Source organism: Elgaria multicarinata, chromosome 2, assembly GCF_023053635.1.
Source record: "Elgaria multicarinata webbii isolate HBS135686 ecotype San Diego chromosome 2, rElgMul1.1.pri, whole genome shotgun sequence".
NCBI classification, from domain to species: domain Eukaryota; kingdom Metazoa; phylum Chordata; class Lepidosauria; order Squamata; family Anguidae; genus Elgaria; species Elgaria multicarinata.
Window position 1 is genome coordinate 20,702,527 of NC_086172.1, and position 19,390 is coordinate 20,721,916.

The following is a 19,390-nucleotide window of genomic DNA, read 5'->3' on the forward strand; positions in this document are numbered from 1 at the left end:
GAGTAAGCCACATATCCGGGAAAAGTGGCAGAACGGTCTACACCTTCCGCAGTCCCAGGCTCAGCCCGGGACTGCAGAAATACCGGGCTACAAGTGGAGCCCATTACCCTGGGGCAAGGGAGGGTTGACCCCTGCCTAAACCCGGGATCCCCTGTACATCATCTGGACACACAGGGGCAAGCCTGGGTATCAGCCCAGGCTAACCCCTCATCTAGCAAAGCCCTTAGAAATTCTGTGTTAAATAGATACTGTGAAAGAGAAACTCAAATCTTCAGTGCCTTAGCTAACTACACTGTTAGCTTTTCCTATTCTGGACCACATTTATAACCTTAATGCAAACTAATCAGACTAATAATTTGCTTCCATGTCACAGAATGCATTTGATACCTCTGGAGAGAGAGAGGGAGGGAGAGAGAGGGAAGATGGGGGATGTGTCATTAATCTTTTAAACTAACTAATGGTTTGCTGTAATTACTGAATAATTACTATGGCTACTGTTTGTACTGTACTTTAAGTATTTGCAACCCTAAATATGATAAAGGCATTATTATTATTATTATTATTATTATTATTATTATTATTATTATTAGTTGATTTGGGGGGCACTTTTAAATTAGACCAAAAAAAAAGAAAAAGATGTCAGTCCACCCACCCACAATACGCAGCTACTCAAACATTACAAAAGCTTAGAGATACTGCACATGCTGTAGAGTACAGCTCTCTGACAGGCGTACACGGTTCCTTGCAACCTTCACTGCATCACCACCAACAACAATATAACAAAGAAGCATATCCATTCACAATAATTATTCACTATACTATTAAATAGAGAGAGAAAGAGAGAGAGAGAGAGAACGATTCAACCCTTCTGTTTCAAATATATACATTAATATAAGCAGACTATTTATTATTTATTTATTTAAAACATATATATCCCACCCTATATCATTAAGATCTCAGAGCAGCGTACAGATAAAAGCATACAGACTAGTACAAATATATAGTAAAAATAATTAAATAAGAAGTGGGTCTGCAAATGTTAAAGACTATTGGTTCAAATAGTGGTTTGTACCTAGTTACTTGCATAGCTCCTGTTCAGATGCTGCTGAAGAGTGCTGATGTCAGCTTTTGGTTTAGAGTTTCTGGCCTAGTTCTCATTGAGCTGGTAACGTGTGTCTAAGCTGTACTTCTTCAGTCAGACTCACATGCCTGAATGTTTCTCCATTCCCACATTCCTTCCACATAGAAAATTACAGTGTAATCCTAACCCCATGGGGTGGAGAGGCAATACAACAGTGGGAGGGGGGCTTCTCCCCAGGGACCCCAGTTACACCCATCAAAAGCTCTATGAGTAGAAAACTGCCACCAGTGGTGTTCCCGCAAATGGTAGGTCCAGAATTGGGACATTTTGGGGGGTGGCATTTAATCTGTTAGACTGCAGTCCCCTCCCATTCCTGTGAGGTATCAGGATTGGACCCCTTGTCTACACCAGCCTCACACTGGCATAGGTATTTCACTCACACTGAAATGAAAGAGTGGGGGGAGGAGATCCCCCAAAAGTCCTCCCCTGAGTTCCCATTCTGGCTGGCACGAACAGGGAGGGCTTTGGAAGCTGCAGACATCTTCCCTCCTAACTCTATTTAGGGTTGCTCTGCCTTCTTGTCAACATACTAGTCCCTAGTTTTGTTTTGTAGTTTCTTCCCATTTTGTAAACACCTCTGGGAATATAGTTGAAATGCAATATAAGAATATGTACGTATAATAAGGTGTCTCATATGCAAGAAATTAGGGTGGGTGGGGGAAGGTATGGAGGCCATTCAATCATGTATGCCTACACACACACACACACACACACACACACACACACACACACACACACTCTGGAGTGGTATAGCCAGACACCACTTTACCATGTTAGTGAGAATAATGTCATTACATAACAGGTTTGTTAGGCTGTGCACGTGCTTGACGGGTCATATGACGAGTTTGAGAAGTGCAGGGTTGTTTTGTTTTGCTGAATTTTTCTTGCATGGAGAATTAAATGACAAAGGAAAACGCTCATTTCTTCTCCAAAAGCCACAGCAAACCTTTGGGCCTGGCTACACTCCTTTGGCCCTGTATAAGCCAACAGTGCAATATGGCTGCAAGAAAGGCGAATGCTATTTTGGGCTGTATTAATAGAAGTATAGCTTCCAAATCACGTGAGGTACTGGTTCCTCTCTATTCGGCCCTGGTTAGGCCTCATCTAGAGTATTGCGTCCAGTTCTGGGCTCCACAATTCAAGAAGGACGCAGAGAAGCTGGAGCATGTTCAGAGGAGGGCAACCAGGATGATCAGGGGTCTGGAAACAAAGCTCTATGAAGAGAGACTGAAAGAACTGGGCATGTTTAGCCTGGAGAAGAGAAGATTGAGGGGAGACATGATAGCACTCTTCAAATACTTAAAAGGTTGTCACACAGAGGAGGGCCAGGATCTCTTCTCAATCCTCCCAGAGTGCAGGACACGGAATAACGGGCTCAAGTTAAAGGAAGCCAGATTCCAGCTGGACATCAGGAAAAACTTCCTGACTGTTAGAGCAGTACGACAATGGAACCAGTTACCTAGGGAGGTTGTGGGCTCTGCCACACTACAGGCATTTAAGAGGCAGCTGGACAATCATCTGTCAGGGATGCTTTAGGGTGGATTTCTGCATTGAGCAGGGGGTTGGACTCGATGGCCTTGTAGGCCCCTTCCAGCTCTGCTATTCTATGATTCTATGATTCAGTTCCTGGCTCCTGGCTTCTCTTGAGGTTAGAGGAATAACTGACCCTCTTCCTCTACTTTTCCCTTTCCCACTTTCACTCTGACTTCCTCCCCCTGATTTTTCTCCGAGGAACCGACTTCCCCCTTGTGCACTGCAGGGCGCTCACCCCAGGGTTATTCTCCCAGACAACAGAAAGTTCATTTCCAATTACAGACAGTGACGTAGAGGTTGGTCAGTTTGAAATTTAAAAGGTTCCTCTGACCTGCTGGGTATTAAGGATTCTTCTGGTAAAAGCTTTCAAAGGCACTACACACAGTCACAAAAGCTTCTAATGCAGTCTGAAATACTGCAGAAGAATGTTATGCTGGAAGTCGGAGACCTGCTGACAAGTCTATCGGGAATCGCATAGCAAAGAAATAGCATCTGTTTTTAAAAACCCGACGTGCGTATGTTTAAAAACAACAACCAAAGCTATCACAAAAGCAGTGTTGTATTGAAACCAGAGTTCATAGGGACGGAGTGCCGACACTTTGATTCAGAGGGACATTGAAGTCATCTGCTATTCCCCACCCACCTTCCTCTCCCCTCAGAATCCCCTGTTCCCTCTAAGCTTAGCTGCAATCCTCCCAATAGCTGGAGAAAATGAATTTACCAACAACAGTACATTATTCCCTGTTGTAATTGTAAATATTTTGCATTGGCTTGGTCTTGAATGAGCAATTAAGATCCATGAGTTTTACAAAAGATCTGCTCCTGCTGAAGATGAAAAATGCTAGAGCTGGTTTTTGGATATGGACCAACACTGATTTTTTTAGAATCTCCTAGGGGGGGGGGTGGCCATGGGGACTGTAATGAATGATTGTCTACTAGGGTGACCATATGAAAAGGAGGACAGGGCTCCTGTATCTTTAACAGTTGCATAGAAAGGGGAATTTCAGCAGGTGTCATTTGTATATATATGGAGAACCTGGTGAAATTCTCTCTTCATCACCACAGTTAAAGCTGCAGGAGCTATACTAGAGTGACCAGATTTAAAAGAGGGCAGCTTTAACTGTGGTGATGAAGAGGGAATTTCACCTGGTTCTCCATATATACAAATAGCACCTGAGGAAATTCCCTTTTCCGTGCAACTGTTAAAGATACAGGAGCCCTGTCCTCCTTTTCATATGGTCACCCTATTGTCTACACTTCAGAATTCACCACTACACCTCTGCACAAACACATCGGGCCCATTCAGAAGACACCTTAAACAGTAGCTTTAACCATGCTTTATTCACCATGGTTAAAGCCGTGGTTTAAGGTGTCTTCTGAACACAGCCTGGCTTTCTGGCTTAACCACCGTGGTTAAAGACATGGTTTAAGGTGTCTTCTGAACGGGGCCCGTTGGGTTTGTGCAGAGGTGTAGTGGTGAATTCTGAAGTGTAGACAGTCATTCATTACAGTCCCCATGGCCACACCCCCTAGGAGATTCTAAACATTCTGGCTTAACCACCGTGGTTAAAGCCATGGTTTAAGGTGTCTTCTGAACGGGGCCATTGTAAAAAAAATAAACACCTCTCCAGAACATGAACCATGACAATATGAACATGTACCACCATGCCAACCCAGCCCTACCTCACAAAACAATTCATGAAAATGGCCTAGGAATATGACTGTAGCTACAACCTAATATTAAGATACTAATGTGTCTTATCAAAGTAACAATAATAACAACATTTTAAAGAATATCTCAAATTTCATTTTTGTCATGATACCTTGTCCATTGCTATGACTCCTTACCCACTGGGGCAATTTGCTTCCTATTTCCACTGCATCATTTCCAATTTCTGTCAGCTGAATTCAGTGGATTCATGCAGCATATGTTTAGGACTGTGGCCCGTAACAGTCTGTTTCTTAGCAACTCAGGTCAATATGGAGCTCCACACATACGGTGTACGTATGATAGTCGAATACAGAGATAAAATGGAAGAAAACGACTCTCCTACTTAGAAGAGGGTAACCCTCTTTGGCTGTTACCCTCCCAACAGGTTCACTAGGCTTTTTCTCTCTTTTGGAGGAATAGCTAAGCAAACACAAGCACACATGCATAATGAAAACACTTAAATGAATTATTATTCATGCAGGTTTTGGTCCCCCTCTGAAAAGTCGTAAAGTTCCATAGCACTAGTCAACAGACATGTGTTGGCTTAAATCAAAAAGAAAACCACCAGGGGACGGGGGCAGTGGTGGTCGGAATGGCTGAGGCTGCAGAAAATGGGAACCACCCCATGGCCAGCAAAGGAATATTACACACCTGCAAGCTGGGGTAGTTTAGAGCCTGAGGCTGGCCTCTGAATCATGACGTCCCCGGTTCAAATATAGTATGACAAAATAATATTTACAAGGTTATTGTAAGAATTTTATTTATTTATTTATTTATTTATTTCATTTCTATACCGCCCAATAGCCGAAGCTCTCTGGGCGGTTCACAAAAATTAAAACCATCAAGAGCATAATAAAACAACCAACAATTTAAAACAACAATGTCCTTCAGATGCTTAAAAGCACTGTATAAATCAAGGAAATCCTGAACCCCTGTGTAGGCCACGCACTTGCCAGGTTCAGTGGTGGCAACGCCAACAAAAACCCAACACCTGGCTATTTGCCACTGAATTTCAGCACCAGAATGCTACAGAATAGGGTGACCACATGAAAAGGAGGACAGGGCTCCTGTATCTTTAACAGTTGCATAGAAAAGGGTATTGGAGCAGGTGTCATTTGTATATATGGAGAACCTGGTGAAATTCCCTCTTCATCACAACAGTTAAAGCTGTAGGAGCTATAATAGAGTGACCAGACTTAAAAGAGGGCAGCTTTAACTGTTGTGATAAAGAGGGAATTTCACCAGGTTCTCCGTATATACAATTAACACCTGCTGAAATTCCCTTTTCTATGTAACTGTTAAAGATACAGGAGCCCTGTCCTCCTTTTCATATGGTCACCCTACTACAGAAAGCTTCTTCTTTTTTTCAAATTTAACTTGTTTTCAAGCTAAATTTGACATTTTTACCCCTCCATAGTCGTTTGCCACCAAAATGTGGCAGCAAACCGCCGTTTTTGCCACTGTGAATTTGGGCAGCAGTGCAGGCACTGCAGTGGGGGCTGCATGTAGCCATGTATCGTTCACTCCTAACATCAATGCTACACACCCTTGAGAACACTGAAAAGGAACAAGCAAAGCCTGGTTTCCTCAGTATTTATTTATTTACTTATTACATTTCTATACCGCCCAATAGCCGGAGCTCTCTGAGCGGTTCACAAAAATTAAAAACATTCAAAGTATAAAACATTTTTATGTTTTATAAAACCATAATATAAAATACAATATAAAAGCTCAACCAGATAAAAACAGCAGCAATGCAAAATTACAAATTTAAAACACCAAGTTAAAATTTATTTATAGACTGTTAAAATGCTGGGAGAATAAAAAGGTCTTCACCTGGCGTCTAAAAGCATATAATGTAGGTGCCAAGCGAACCTCCTTAGGGAGGAGGTTACAGATATTTATTTATTTATTTATTTGTTGTAAGTCTCCAGTTTTATAAATGGCCTTTGCTGCTGTCTTGCACTATTGTCGTAGGAGGATGGAGGCTCTAGCAAGATTGCAGTGGATGAAAATGGAAGAACAATTTTGTGTTAGGTTGAGAAATGTCAAGCTCCACTAGAGCACGCTTGAACTGTTCAAGCCAGCGCTTTCAAACTTTTACAGGAATTGGTGAGCCTCTTTCAAGAACAAAACTGTTTCAAGCCTCCTGAAGCATAAGAGATGTTCCCTCGCAACTGTCGGCCACAGTTTGTTGCTGGCTGCAAATCAAAATGGCATGCTGGGTATATTCATGCTGATCTGGTTGGCTCAGAAGCTAGGGTGACCATATGAAAAGGAGGACAGGGCTCCTGTATCTTTAACAGTTGCATAGAAAAGGGAATTTCAGCAGGTGTCATTTGTATATATGGGGAACCTGGTGAAATTTCCTATTCATCACAACAGTTAAAGCTGCAGGAGCTATACTAGAGTGACCAGATTTAAAAGAGGGCAGCTTTAACTGGTGTGATGAAGAGGGAATTTCACCAGGTTCTTCATATATATAAATGACACCTGCTGAAATTCCCTTTTCAATACAACTGTTAAAGATACAGGAGCCCTGTCCTCCTTTTCATAGGGTCACCCTAGTATCTGAAGTCCCAGGCTTCAAAGAGTGCTTGCAAAGCATTTGCAAGACTTCGGAAATTCTGCTGACCTTCAACCTCCTGTTGCAGACAGGAAGATTTCAATCTAGGAGGTAGGGGGGATTTCCAGCATTTAGCGCAAGAGTGGACAACTAGTAAGCCTCCAGATGTTTTGGCCTAGCTAGCATAGCAATGCTGATGGGTGAGGGGAGTTGTAGGCCAGAACATCTGGAGGACCACTCTGAGGCCCTTTCTACACCATCCGTTTTTCCAGGGATCATCCCTGGGTCATCCCTGTGCAACCAAATGATTCACAGGGGATCCCGGGAGCAGGAAGGGATGATGCACAGGGGATCCCGGGAGCAGGGAGGGTTTTACCTGTGGTTCTGAGACAATCCCAAGGCCCGCAGACAGCGTGGGCGCCCGTCCCAGCTTCTTCCCTCCTCCCCATGAGTAGCGGGGGTCATCTTAAGTGCGCTCCAGCTCTTCCTCTTAAAAAAAATGGCCACCACAACGGGCACGACGCCAGGACATCACTGTCGTGTTCATGCCTGTTCCCTCTGGCATTCACACGTGCTGGCAAGCTGACACAAGACACTCACATCAGTGAGACTTCTTTTATTGAGGAAATCACACGGTAGACAAGCTTAATGGTTACAGAGTCTCCAAAACACACTTAAAGCTGAACGATGGTTAAGAAGCTTTAGGCTCTTTTTTCTGAAACAGTCCTTAAGGCAAACACTCAGAGAGGCGGGGTAAATAGGGTACGCCAATAACAGCTTTGAACTTCTCCAGACACCATATACACTGGCACCTCAAAGGGACATGGCCAAGCTCCTAAAACAAAGTCCCAGGAAAGGTTGCTCTGAGCCACCAGAGCCGGGCAGAGAGATCCGTCACGCACTTGTCAGTCTCCGCCTACCACTACTGAGCTGACCCCATTACCACGACTTCAGGAAAGGTTAAGCCTCAGGCCTGGGAGTCCCATCCTTCTGCTAAGGACTGGGAACTCCTTGCCACCTGAGTCTGGGCACGAAAACAGAATCCACAGCATATGCAAGACTATGAAAAGCCTCACAACTTTTCATGGCACAGTTCTTAGATATCCAAAGTCCAAATAGCATAGCGTCCATGTGCAGAGTGCTTTCAAAGTCCCAAGCGGAGATGGAATCCAAAGCAGGAGGGAGGTCAGGCATTGCGTCAAGAGATGAAACCCAGCAAAGCCTTTTCTGCTTTGCGCCAGCCTTTAAGGCCTATTCAAAGCCACTTGACAGACAGGTCCTCTGACCTGTAAACCATGCCCACGTGCCAAGAGGGCGGGATGTTACAACCCACTTTGAAAAGTGGCCCCCGCCTTTTCCAAAACACTCTGAAGTGCCCAGAGAACCAGCAGCTTCAAGGCCGAAGCAAAGGAGTGACCCAGCTACTCCCATGGGAACTTCTTACAGAGATAAGCTTGCAGAGAACACCTGACATTCTCAAACTATTTCTTAATAAATCTACCCACTAGGCCGGCCTTGTACCTATACCTGACAGTGGGTGGAATGTATGTGGTACATGCAGGTCTGGATTAATGGAGTACAGAAGAAATGCTACCAAACTGAGTTGAAGCCTATCCATCTACTTGGACTGAGAACCAAAACCAAGGGAGAATGGGCTAAATAATGTATCCCAGAAGTTGAAATCCTTAGAATACTGCCGTTGGTTTAAATTAGAATTCTTCTTAGATTGGGTTCGGTCCAGCACTGCATTGAGATTTTCAGCTCCTTAAAAAAATGTCTTCTTCACTGTGTACATAGGCAACAGTCCTTTTGCGGGAGAAAAGCATATTGCAATAAAGTTAAACATACAAGCAACAAAATGGAAGGACACATATAATAATACAGAAAGATCACTAATTAAAGAGGAAATGAAACTCTACTGACTACAGTCCTTAGTATATCACAGGTAAGTCAGTGTAGTGTAGTGGCTAAGGTGCTGGACTGGGAGTCGGGAGATCGGGGTTCTAGTCCCCACTCAGCCATGGAAACCCAGTGGATGACTTTGGGCCAGTCACAGACTCTCAGCCCAACTTACCTCACAGGGCTGTTGTTGTGAGGATAACATGGAGAGGAGGAGGATTATGTACGTCACCTTGGGTTCTTTGGAGGGAAAAAGTGGGCTATAAATGTAATAAATAAATAAATAAATAAATAAAATAAGCTGGTAGGACAATTGAATTAAAACTGGCTAAGTTTAATACCCTGATCCGGGAGAAACAACCCTTCTACCATTTTTGTTCAAATTCCAGCACCAATGTTTAAGTGACATTTGAAAAGTCTCTGCCCTCTCCAACACACCGTTAGAGCCTTGTGGCAAGGTTGGAGAGCAGCTGGATTTAGAGTGGAAAAGATGAATGCCAGGGAAGGGCCAAGCATCCTCGCCTCCCCTTCCAGAAATGACTTTTCCCAAAAAGAAAAAGGCCACTGGGGTTTGGCTAGACACATCCACATGTAATGTGTAACCAGGCCCTAGGATGTAGGGAACCTTTGCTCCTAAATTACTTCGGTTAGGTGTGTATCTGTCTTCCATCTAATACATTTATGAATGCAAGTTACAATCAACATTTTTCTCTTCAGAGCTTCTTAGACAACTTACAATTAAGTTGTAATTTACATTCCTTTGTGGATGTGAGTTGTCTTAATTTGGGTACTTCCAAAGCTATCCACTCCGATTTCAATCTCTTTGTTTTAGTGTTCTCATCCCCTTTTAATTAATTACAGCACTGGGCCAGCCAGACCCATTAACTGCTTTTTCTCATTTAGACCTTTCAAAGATGCAGTTGCAGATGCAATTTAATTTTTTGACCCATGATCAATAGCAATTAATAGCACCTCTTTAATCTCATTGAAAGGTTTGTCTTTGGCTTCCAAGAGCTGTCATCTCAAGAGACAAGGGACTGATACATACATTGCCAGTTCTAAGAGCTCAGCCATCTCGATGGCTGCATTTTCTCTTTTGCTCAGAGGGAGATTAACCGTCCGTCATGGGAGAGACTCATAGCTTCATCCCATGTACCCGTTTCCCTCGAATTATCCCCACAGCGTAAAGCTGTTGTCAGCTAAATCACACCCCAGGCGGCGGCGCTCCTAAGATCCTTTGCATACCAGGAAAAGGGTTTAAGGGGGAGAAATGTAAAAAAAAATCATTAAAAAAATAAACGGATGACCCAATCTGATTCAAATTTGGTATGCTTAAAGACCTCCTTAATATCTATTACTGTGCCAATTTTGATACCTTTATCTTTAAAACTTACGCAGATGTAAGCATTGTTTAATTTGTACTTTAAACATATCAAATCCTCCTCCTGCGCCCCCAGTGGCTGCTCAGAAAACAACAAAAGATTCACTCCTAAAGGAGTAGTATAATACGTCGGTTCTTTTGGCTAAGGAGCACAATTAAAGCAGGATGCCTGGGAGTATTTAACAGTCAAAGCAGATTATAAGCTGGAAAACTTCAAAGTCCTTTGCATGCAATTTGCAGTGATCGCACAGTATAACCCTGGTGTGACGAAGATGGTCTTCTACTGCTTTCGCCATACCTCAGTCCTGCCACTCTGTTCCTCCTGCATAAGAAGTCTAAACAGTATATACAGGAGATAAATGTATGTTTGGGAACCATACAAATTAAGGTGACCCTATGGAAAGGAGGACCGGGCTCCTGTATCTTTAACAGCTGTATTGAAAAGGGAATTTCAGTAGGTGTCATTTGTATGCATGCAGCACCTGGTGAAATTCCCGCTTCATCACAACAATTAAAGCTGCAGGAGCCCTGCCTAGCATCACCAGATATAAAAGAGGGCAGGGCTCCTGCAGCTTTAATTGTTGTGATGAAGAAGGAATTTCACCAGGTGCTGCATGCATACCAATGACACCTGCTGAAATTCCCTTTTCAATACAACTGTTAAAGATACAGAAGCTTTGTCCTCCTTTTCATATGGTCACCCTGATACAAGTGCATCATTTGTAGGCCACTGTGAATGTGTGTGTGTGTGTGTGTGTGTGTGTGTGTGTGTGTGAGAGAGAGAGAGAGAGAGAGAGAGAGAGAGAGAGAGAGAGAGAGATGTTTGAGCTCATATACCCTATTTCTTCGATTCTAAGACACACTTTCCCCCCCATATAAACATCTCTAAAAACGGGGTGCGTCTTAGAATCGTGGGTGCGTTTATTATTTCTTAGAATCAAGGCTTTTTTTCTGTTGGTGGTACTGAAATTAGTGTGTGTCTTACAATCGATGGTGTCTTAGAATCGAAGAAATACGGTATTATTATTTTTCAGGAACACCAGTATTTCTGGACAACTGACAGGTTCTACACACTTCAGGGCCAAATTACACATTTTATTAGTCATGTGCTTAACCTCACCCCTTTTATTTTGGAGAAAAAGCAGTTGCGGGGCCCCAATCCATTTTCTGCTGAAAATTACTCCTGGGGCTACTTTCCCCCCACCCCACCCAAAAAGTTCTGTTTACTGCAAACTGGGGGCAAAGAGTAGCCAGGCAAGATTTCCGTCAGAAAATGAAATTGTGCATTACAGATCAGGCCCTGCGGCTGCTTTTCCTACCAAAATAAAAGGGGTGAGGTTAAGCACGCTTCCTTAATCATGTGCAGCCCTGAGTATCAATTCTTGTGAATGGATCTAAATAATAAATATGCATGGCAAGTCATACAACAAAATAAAAAGGTGGCTGTTCTCCCTGAAGTTGTAGTAAAAACAATTTATATTAAAACACACACAGAGAATAAATGCCCTTATAACACACTCCTTCCCCCTCCCCTATAATCTGAAATATATTTAAGAGCAGACCTTGAAGAGAATATTTCTCTCCTTTCCCATTTCCGAAATCAGGGCACTGGCTCCTCTTCCACCATAGTCCTTAGCCCACGTGTGGCAGGCAGCCACCTTCTCCCACGCAGAGGCCCCGTGCCACATGAATCCAGGTGTGCATGTGCATGAGCTTTGATGACTTTGCAGGGAGGTGGAGACACAACACTCTGTCCACATTCACACTGTTTACTCTTTCTGGAAGGTCGAGTTGTTATGTCTGAGATTCCAGGAACAGAATCTGAGGCCATTGCTAGATGAGGGTTTAGCCCGGGCTGATACCTGGGCTCACCTCTGTGCATCCAGATGATGCACAAGGGATCCCAGGGTCAGCCTGGGCTAAACCCTACCTTGCCCCGGTATAACCGGATCCACTTGTGGCCCGGCATTTCCGCAGCCCCAGGCTGAGCCCAGGGCTGCGGAAGGTCTAGCCAGTTCCGTGGCTTTTCCCAGCTACGCAGCTTACTCGCGAGTAGCTGGGAGAAGTCGTGCACTGAGCGCTCCATAGGAGCGCTGTGCCCATCGGGCCTGGGGGAGGAATCATGGGGGGGGAGATGGGGGCCAGGGGAGAAAGAGCAGACCCGGCAGGAGAGATGGGGGGAAGAGCGGAGCCAGGGTGGTGAGATCACGGACAGGGGGGCAGAGGGGGCATCGGACATGGCAGGCAGGTGATCAGGCAGCCATGGCAGGCGGGCGGGTGATTGGGCAGGTGGGCGATCAGGCAGGGGGGGCATCAAACATGGCGGATGGGGGGAGAAGGAGAACGGGGCCAGGGCGAGGAGATCGGGGCTGGGGGAGAAGGAGAATGGGGCCAGGGCGAGGAGATCGGGGCTGGGGGAGAAGGCGAATGGGGCCAGGGCGAGGAGATTGGGGATGTGGGGGGGGAGAGAAGATTTTTTAAAAAAATAAAAACCCACTTACCTTTCCTGGCTCCTACACTGCACCATGTACATTGATGGTGCTATATAAATAAATTAATAATAATAATAATAATAATAATAATAATAATAATAATAATAATGCTGCCGCTTTAAAACAAACAAACAAACAAATGGCGGCCATGAGGGCTCTCCTCCAGAGCTCGTCGCGGCTCACGTGTGCATAAGGGCGAGATCTCGCGTTAGTCATAATGCGAGTTCTCCCCTCCTCTCCCCTGGATTTTCGACCGGGTCTAGCAAAGCCCTGAGTCTTTCTGCATTCAGCTGCAGTTGTATCTTTATTTTTTCTTCACAATCTCCAGCTTGAGCTTTGGCACTGAGGAACAGACTCTGGACTTAGTCCCCTGAGCCCTCGTGGTTAAGAACGCGCCAGTCTTCCCTTAGAAAGTGGCTATTTCTGTCCACATGCAGGTTGCTGGCTCACAGTGGCCCTCAGCTGGCCTGGCATCACGTTATAGCTTCATGGCCACCTAAGGACACACATTCTCTTTTATCTGACCTTCCTGAGGATCAAGTTGTTATAACTATCAGCAGGGAAGGCATGAGCCTCTGCAGCAAATGCCGTTTGACAATGAACTGGAAAGCAGCAAAGCACACTACGTATTGAATTCTCAGTATGAATGTACTTTCATCCACACTGTGTTGCATTTTAGTGTATCTCTGTATAGCGATTGTGAAAGGGAAAAAACAGTCGCAACAATGCTCCTTTCTCCTCACTTATGCCTCCCCTGCCTCATCTCTGGCAACTTCCAGAATGCGCCGCCTCGCTTTGAAGCCATGCATGGAATATTTATTTATTTGTTTGTTTATTACATTTCCTTATCACTCAATAGCCAAAGCTCTTTGCGTGTTGTTTAGAACCATTAAAACTATAAAATACAACATGACCAAAGCATCACTTTGCAGGGACATCCTTTGCAAAAGCCAAGACTATGATTGGATGAGTCATTCTTGCAGGTCCTTCTTCTAAGGAAAGATAGCAGAGATCTGAAATAGATCAGACAAAGGCTTGGGGCAGCTTTACAATAAGGGGAAATTGCACTGCTTACCCGGGGTGTATGTGCCTCCTGCTTTTTGGCGTGATTGTCATGAGCTGTATTACATGGTTGGAGAAGAGCAACCGCATGGTTTCAGCTGAATGCGCTCTGTTCACTTCAATTGAGACAGTGCCATCTACTGGTGAAAGATTCCACTTCGCTCCACCCCCAGACATTACCGCTTTAAAAATGGTTCTTTTCATTACGAAATTTTCAACGGATGCAGCAGGAGATGTCCTGGTCATTCACAACGTCATTTAAAAGACCCACAAACTTTCATGAGTGGCCAATCACAAGCATGCAATAAATTGCTCACTTAGAGGAGTCCTTGGCCCCTTGGTCTAAATCAATGCCCATTAATAACATCACATTACCAGCAATGATGTATGTGAAACAGTGTGGACACTCATAAGTACTGTATAATTGCTTAATATAAGTATTATTGGCACAGGAGCAGGCCAGGTTGTTTGTTTCTAGTCAGATGGCAACCACAGAGGGCAAAAATAATGTGAACCGCCCAGAGAGCTCCGGCTATTGGGCAGAATAGAAATGTATTAAATAAATAAATAAATAAATAAATAAATAAATAAATAAATAAATAAATAAATAAGCAAATTGAAGAGCAGAGCAGAAGTTACAGGCTTTCCCCCTTGTTCATTTCAAAATAATGATTGACTATATACATAGGGAAAATACTTCATATAATGAGATGTACTATGCTTATGGCTGCCAAAAGACCAGGCAAAACAATGTGGGTAACTACTGTGTCTTTAGCAGCAGCTTGATCTGCAGGAACTGGCCGCAAAAGACGGCAAACAGCCACACCCTGTATTGGCTACCCCAAAACATAAACATTCTGCAACTCACTCAAGACCTCTTTTCCTAACACAGCATTTGAGAACTCCTGCGCAGTTAGATTAGCTGCTGGGGACGACGGATTGCCATTTAGCTAGGGTGACCATAGGAAAAAGAGGACCGGGCTCTTGTATCTTTAACAGTTGCATAGAAAAGGGAATTTCTGCAGGTGTCATTTGTATATATGGAGAACCTGGTGAAATTCCCTCTTCATCACCACAGTTAAAGCTGCAGGAGCTATATATAAATAAATAATAATAATAATAATAATAATAATAATAATAATAATAATAATAATACTAGAGTGACCAGATTTAAAAGAGGGTAGGGCATGGCACCTGTGGCTTTAACTGTTGTGATGAAGAGGACATTTCACCAGGTTCTCCATATATGCAAAGGACACCTGCTGAAATTCCCTTTTCAATTCCACTGTTAAAGTTACAGGAGCCCAGTCCTCCTTTTCATATGGTCACCCTAATTTAGCCAAGGCAGAGATTTCACATTTGCAGTAGTTAGACTTCATAACAAAGATTTCCCTTGCCTTGTTTGCCAGCTTGGGCTGATAGGAGTGGAGTGAAGGTTGCTGTTGGGTGTCTCGAATGCTAGGCAGGATCCCTGTAGGAGTTCTCAGAAGACAGTGTGTGCTTCCCAGATGCATTCTGAGGCTGTGCACAGTGTTCCCTCTGTGTAAAGCGCCTTTTCCCCATTGTTCCTGTCACAAAAGCACCCCCCATCCCAATGTGCTATCTATGTGCAATATTGGGGGGGGGGGAGATAGCCCTTCACTTTTAGTGATGTTCTGCCTGTTGGGCATTTATATATTACTGATGGCGACCTGTGATTAGATGCAACGTAAGGGTGCTTCCACGTGGAGGGCCCTGAGTGCCACCAGCGAGAAGGCCTTGTGTAGCTGTTCCATCTTTTCTTTCTTAACAGATTATCTGCAGTAAGAGAAAAGATGGGAGAAGCGGAAGGAAGGCACAAAGAGGTTACGAATGGAAGACATGGCATCTGGACCCCCCACAAAATTCTGTGAATGAGGCCCGGCAGTGTTGGCACTATAAAAGCCTCACCTGGAAACAACCTTAGTCTGAATCCTAAGGGAGAAGTCGGCTGTTGGTTGGCTTGCTGTCTACTGAATTCAGTGGGCAGTTTTTCACTTACTCTCCCTCCAAAGTTGGCATAATGTTATCCTGCTCAGCGTTTGAAGAAGTATAGGATTTGGTGTATATCTACAGGTCTCTGTCACACTACCGTTGCTGCCCCACCCCCACCCCCACCCCCACACCACCAGAAGAGTTGCACTGGTAGTGCAGATGTATGGAGTTCCTCCAATATCTGTGATGTCGTGACAGTAAACTTCCATTGGCTGAGGTATCTCAAGATATATCACTCTAGTAAGCCTTCTGCCATATTATTAAAAAAAAACAAAAAACCAGCATACCTGGAATATAGGATTGCATGCTAAGGCTGCACGCCTTTCTGCACTGACCTGGGAGTAATTCCCATTTACATCAGAAGCGTTTGGTTCCGAGTAAAACATGCATAGGATAGGGTTACCTGACCACACATGCCTATACACCATTTGATATCTCATCATTCAGTCACCCTGCACTCGTTAACTCACAACCGAATGTGTGAACTGCCTCCAGTGAGGTCCGCCTTTGAACTTTGACCTCTTATGGCTATTTTACACACGCAAGCAGGGCCGGTGCTACCATAGAGGCCACTCAGGTGGCCGCCTAGAGCGCCAAGGTAAGGGGAGCGCTGAATGCCGCACCTGGAAGCCGCTGTCCCACAGCGGCTCTGAGAGGGTGGCTTCCGGGTGCGCCGTTCTGAAGCCGCCGCCCCCCCAGCATCCTAGCTTCACTTCAGCTGGGCACCCACTCAGCTGAAGTGAAGCCATGCCCACCCCTCCCCCCCCAGCATCCTGGCTTCGCCTCGGCTGGGTGGGCGCCCAACCGAAGCGAAGCCAGTATGCTGGGGTGGGGGGACAGGCTGGCGGCTTCAGAACAGCGCGCCTGGAAGTCGCTTTCCCAAAGCTGCTTCCAGCTGGGCACCCCATTCCAAAGCTGCCCCACCCCCACCCCAGCATCCTGGCTTCGCTTTGGCTGGGTGGGCAAGATGGTGCCCCGTGCCCACGTATGCTGGAGTGGGTGTGGGTGGGTGAAAGCAGCTCACCTGCCTAGGGTGCAAAATAGTCTGGCACCGGCCCTGCATGCAAGCCATGACTTGAGGTTTCAGTAAATGAGTAAAGCATATGGATGTGCGAAATTGTGAATTCACTCTCAACCAGGAGCTATAACTGGTAAAGGAACTGAGAAAACCAGCAGCAGTTGATAAATCACTACCTCCCACTTGTCCAATTGATCTTCGTTTTCTTTCCCTTCAAATACATGTACTAACTAAATATGAAATAAATGTACTGACCTTCCAAACAATCTTTCATTTGCTGTAAAGGTTCCAAACAGGGCCATATAACTTCTTGCCCCACCCCCATCTTAAAATCATGCCAGTTCAGTAAATATCCTTAATGCAGAGCACTCTTACTTGGTTGGTTTGCAAGCCATGTTACAGAAATATCATGGACCTTTATGACAACGTATTTTTGAATACCTGGGCATACTGGAATTCATTCAAAGGTTTCAACATGATGGAAGGTAAATATTATTGCCTCCATTTTGCAGATGGAGGGATAATTACAGCAATATATTTCAGATGAAGGCTTTATGGGTTCTAATGCATCTAACTTCTCTCTAAGAGCCTTTCTGAATTTTGTTCATTTTCACCAAATAAAATAATAGATACATTAAGTGAGGGGAAATCCTTTGAAGTTATTTAGGACAATGCATTCCAACAGAGAAGGCGACAAGTTCATAGCCAAGAGAAAAGAAAGCATTTTTGGAAGCTCTAGGACAATGCATTTTCGCAGAAAAGGTGATAAGTTCATCAAAAAAGAAAGCTTTTTTTTGGAAGCTGGTGCAACAATGCAGAAAGCATTGTCTTTTTGTGTGTCTCGGGACGGAATATGAATATCTAACCACGTCCATTTAATACACTAATGCTACCAGCAATATTGATTTAAAGGACAATTTGCATCTCATCCAGATAATTCTGATTCAGTTGAAGGAGTTGGCTAGGGTGACCATATGAAAAGGAGGGCAGGGCTCCTGTATCTTTAACAGTTGTATTGAAAAGGGAATTTCAGCAGGTGTCATTTGTATATATGGGGAACCTGGTGAAATTTCCTCTTCATCACACCAGTTAAAGCTGTAGGTGCCCTGCCCTCTTTTAAATCTGATCACTCTAGTATAGCTCCTGCAGCTTTAACTGATGTGATGAAGAGGGAATTTCACCAGGTTCTCCATATATACAAATGTCACCTGCTGAAATTCCCTTTTCTAGGCAACTGTTAAAGATCCAGGAGCCCTGTCCTCCTTTCCATATAGTCACCCTAGAGTTGGCTAACCTAGGGCCCAGGTCTTATTCAGGCACTAAATCTCTGTAAACCTGTTACTGGGTTGCCCAATTCATACTGTAGGAGGGGCATGTGTGTATATATAACTATAAAATCCCTCCCTCCATATAGAAAACAAGCCTGTCCGAGGAGAAGGCTAGGCTGGAACCCCTCTCTGATATCTGCTTTGCTAGAAATGCTGGTTTGAACAATCTCTAAAGAAAATGGCATCATCTGACCGCTATATACATTATCCAAGATAAATGCAATGGGGGAAGGCCATCGGTCTACAGATTAAAGCTGGACTTAGTAGCCAAGTGTTATAGGGTGACCATATGGAAAGGAAGGCAGGGCTCCTTTATCTTTAACAGTTGTATAGGAAAGGGACTTTCAGCAGGTGTCATTTGTATGCATGCAGCCCCTGGTGAAATTCCCTCTTCATCACAGCAGTTAAAGGTGCAGGAGCTATATGATAGTGACCAGATTTAAAAGAGGGCAGGGCACCTGCAGCTTTAACTGTGGTGATGAAGAGGGAATTTCACCAGGTGCTGCATGCATACAAATGACGGCTGCTGAAAGTCCCTTTTCAATACAACTGTTAAAGAGACAGGAGCCCTGTCCTCCTTTTCATAGGGTCACCCTAGCTTAGCGTGACATCCGAACCCGGAGATTGTCTGACTACGAGAAAGGGGATTGGAGAATTGGGTCTGACACTTTTTCACTCTTTACTTCCACCTTCTAAGCGAATCCTTTATACAAACAATGAAGTGATAGTTAAGAGTGCCCAAAAGGAATCTTCTTGTTGTGATCCTCTTATCAGGCCAGATTCAAAAAAGCCCTCAGGGAAGAAGGAATTACCATGTTCCTGTTCTCAGGCCAGCTCTGCTTAGACCTTGTTCCGGTGTAAGTGAAATATCGGGAGAGTGTTTCTGAGAAGCCCCCGTTCCCTCTCATGAAGGGAGAGAGACATTTCCCAAGCCTTGCATTCTATGGAATTCATGAAGGACTCAGTTGGGGGAAGGAACTGCCTAGAGGAGGGGAGGTTGCCCCTCGGAACCACAAACCGCAGACTCCCTCTCCCCAAACTCCATGCCAGGTTTGTCTGGCAGCCTAACGAAGCTGCTGCAGTGCAACCTCCCTGTAGACATCTGGCCCCTGGGCATTCCTCCTTGCCATGGTCAACTGCTCTCTTGTCAACAAATGGATTTGTCTTAAAGGCAGACCCATCTCTAAATGCTAGTTTTCCTCTGACATGGTGAAAATGTGAGCGTGTGCACATAGAATCAGATCAT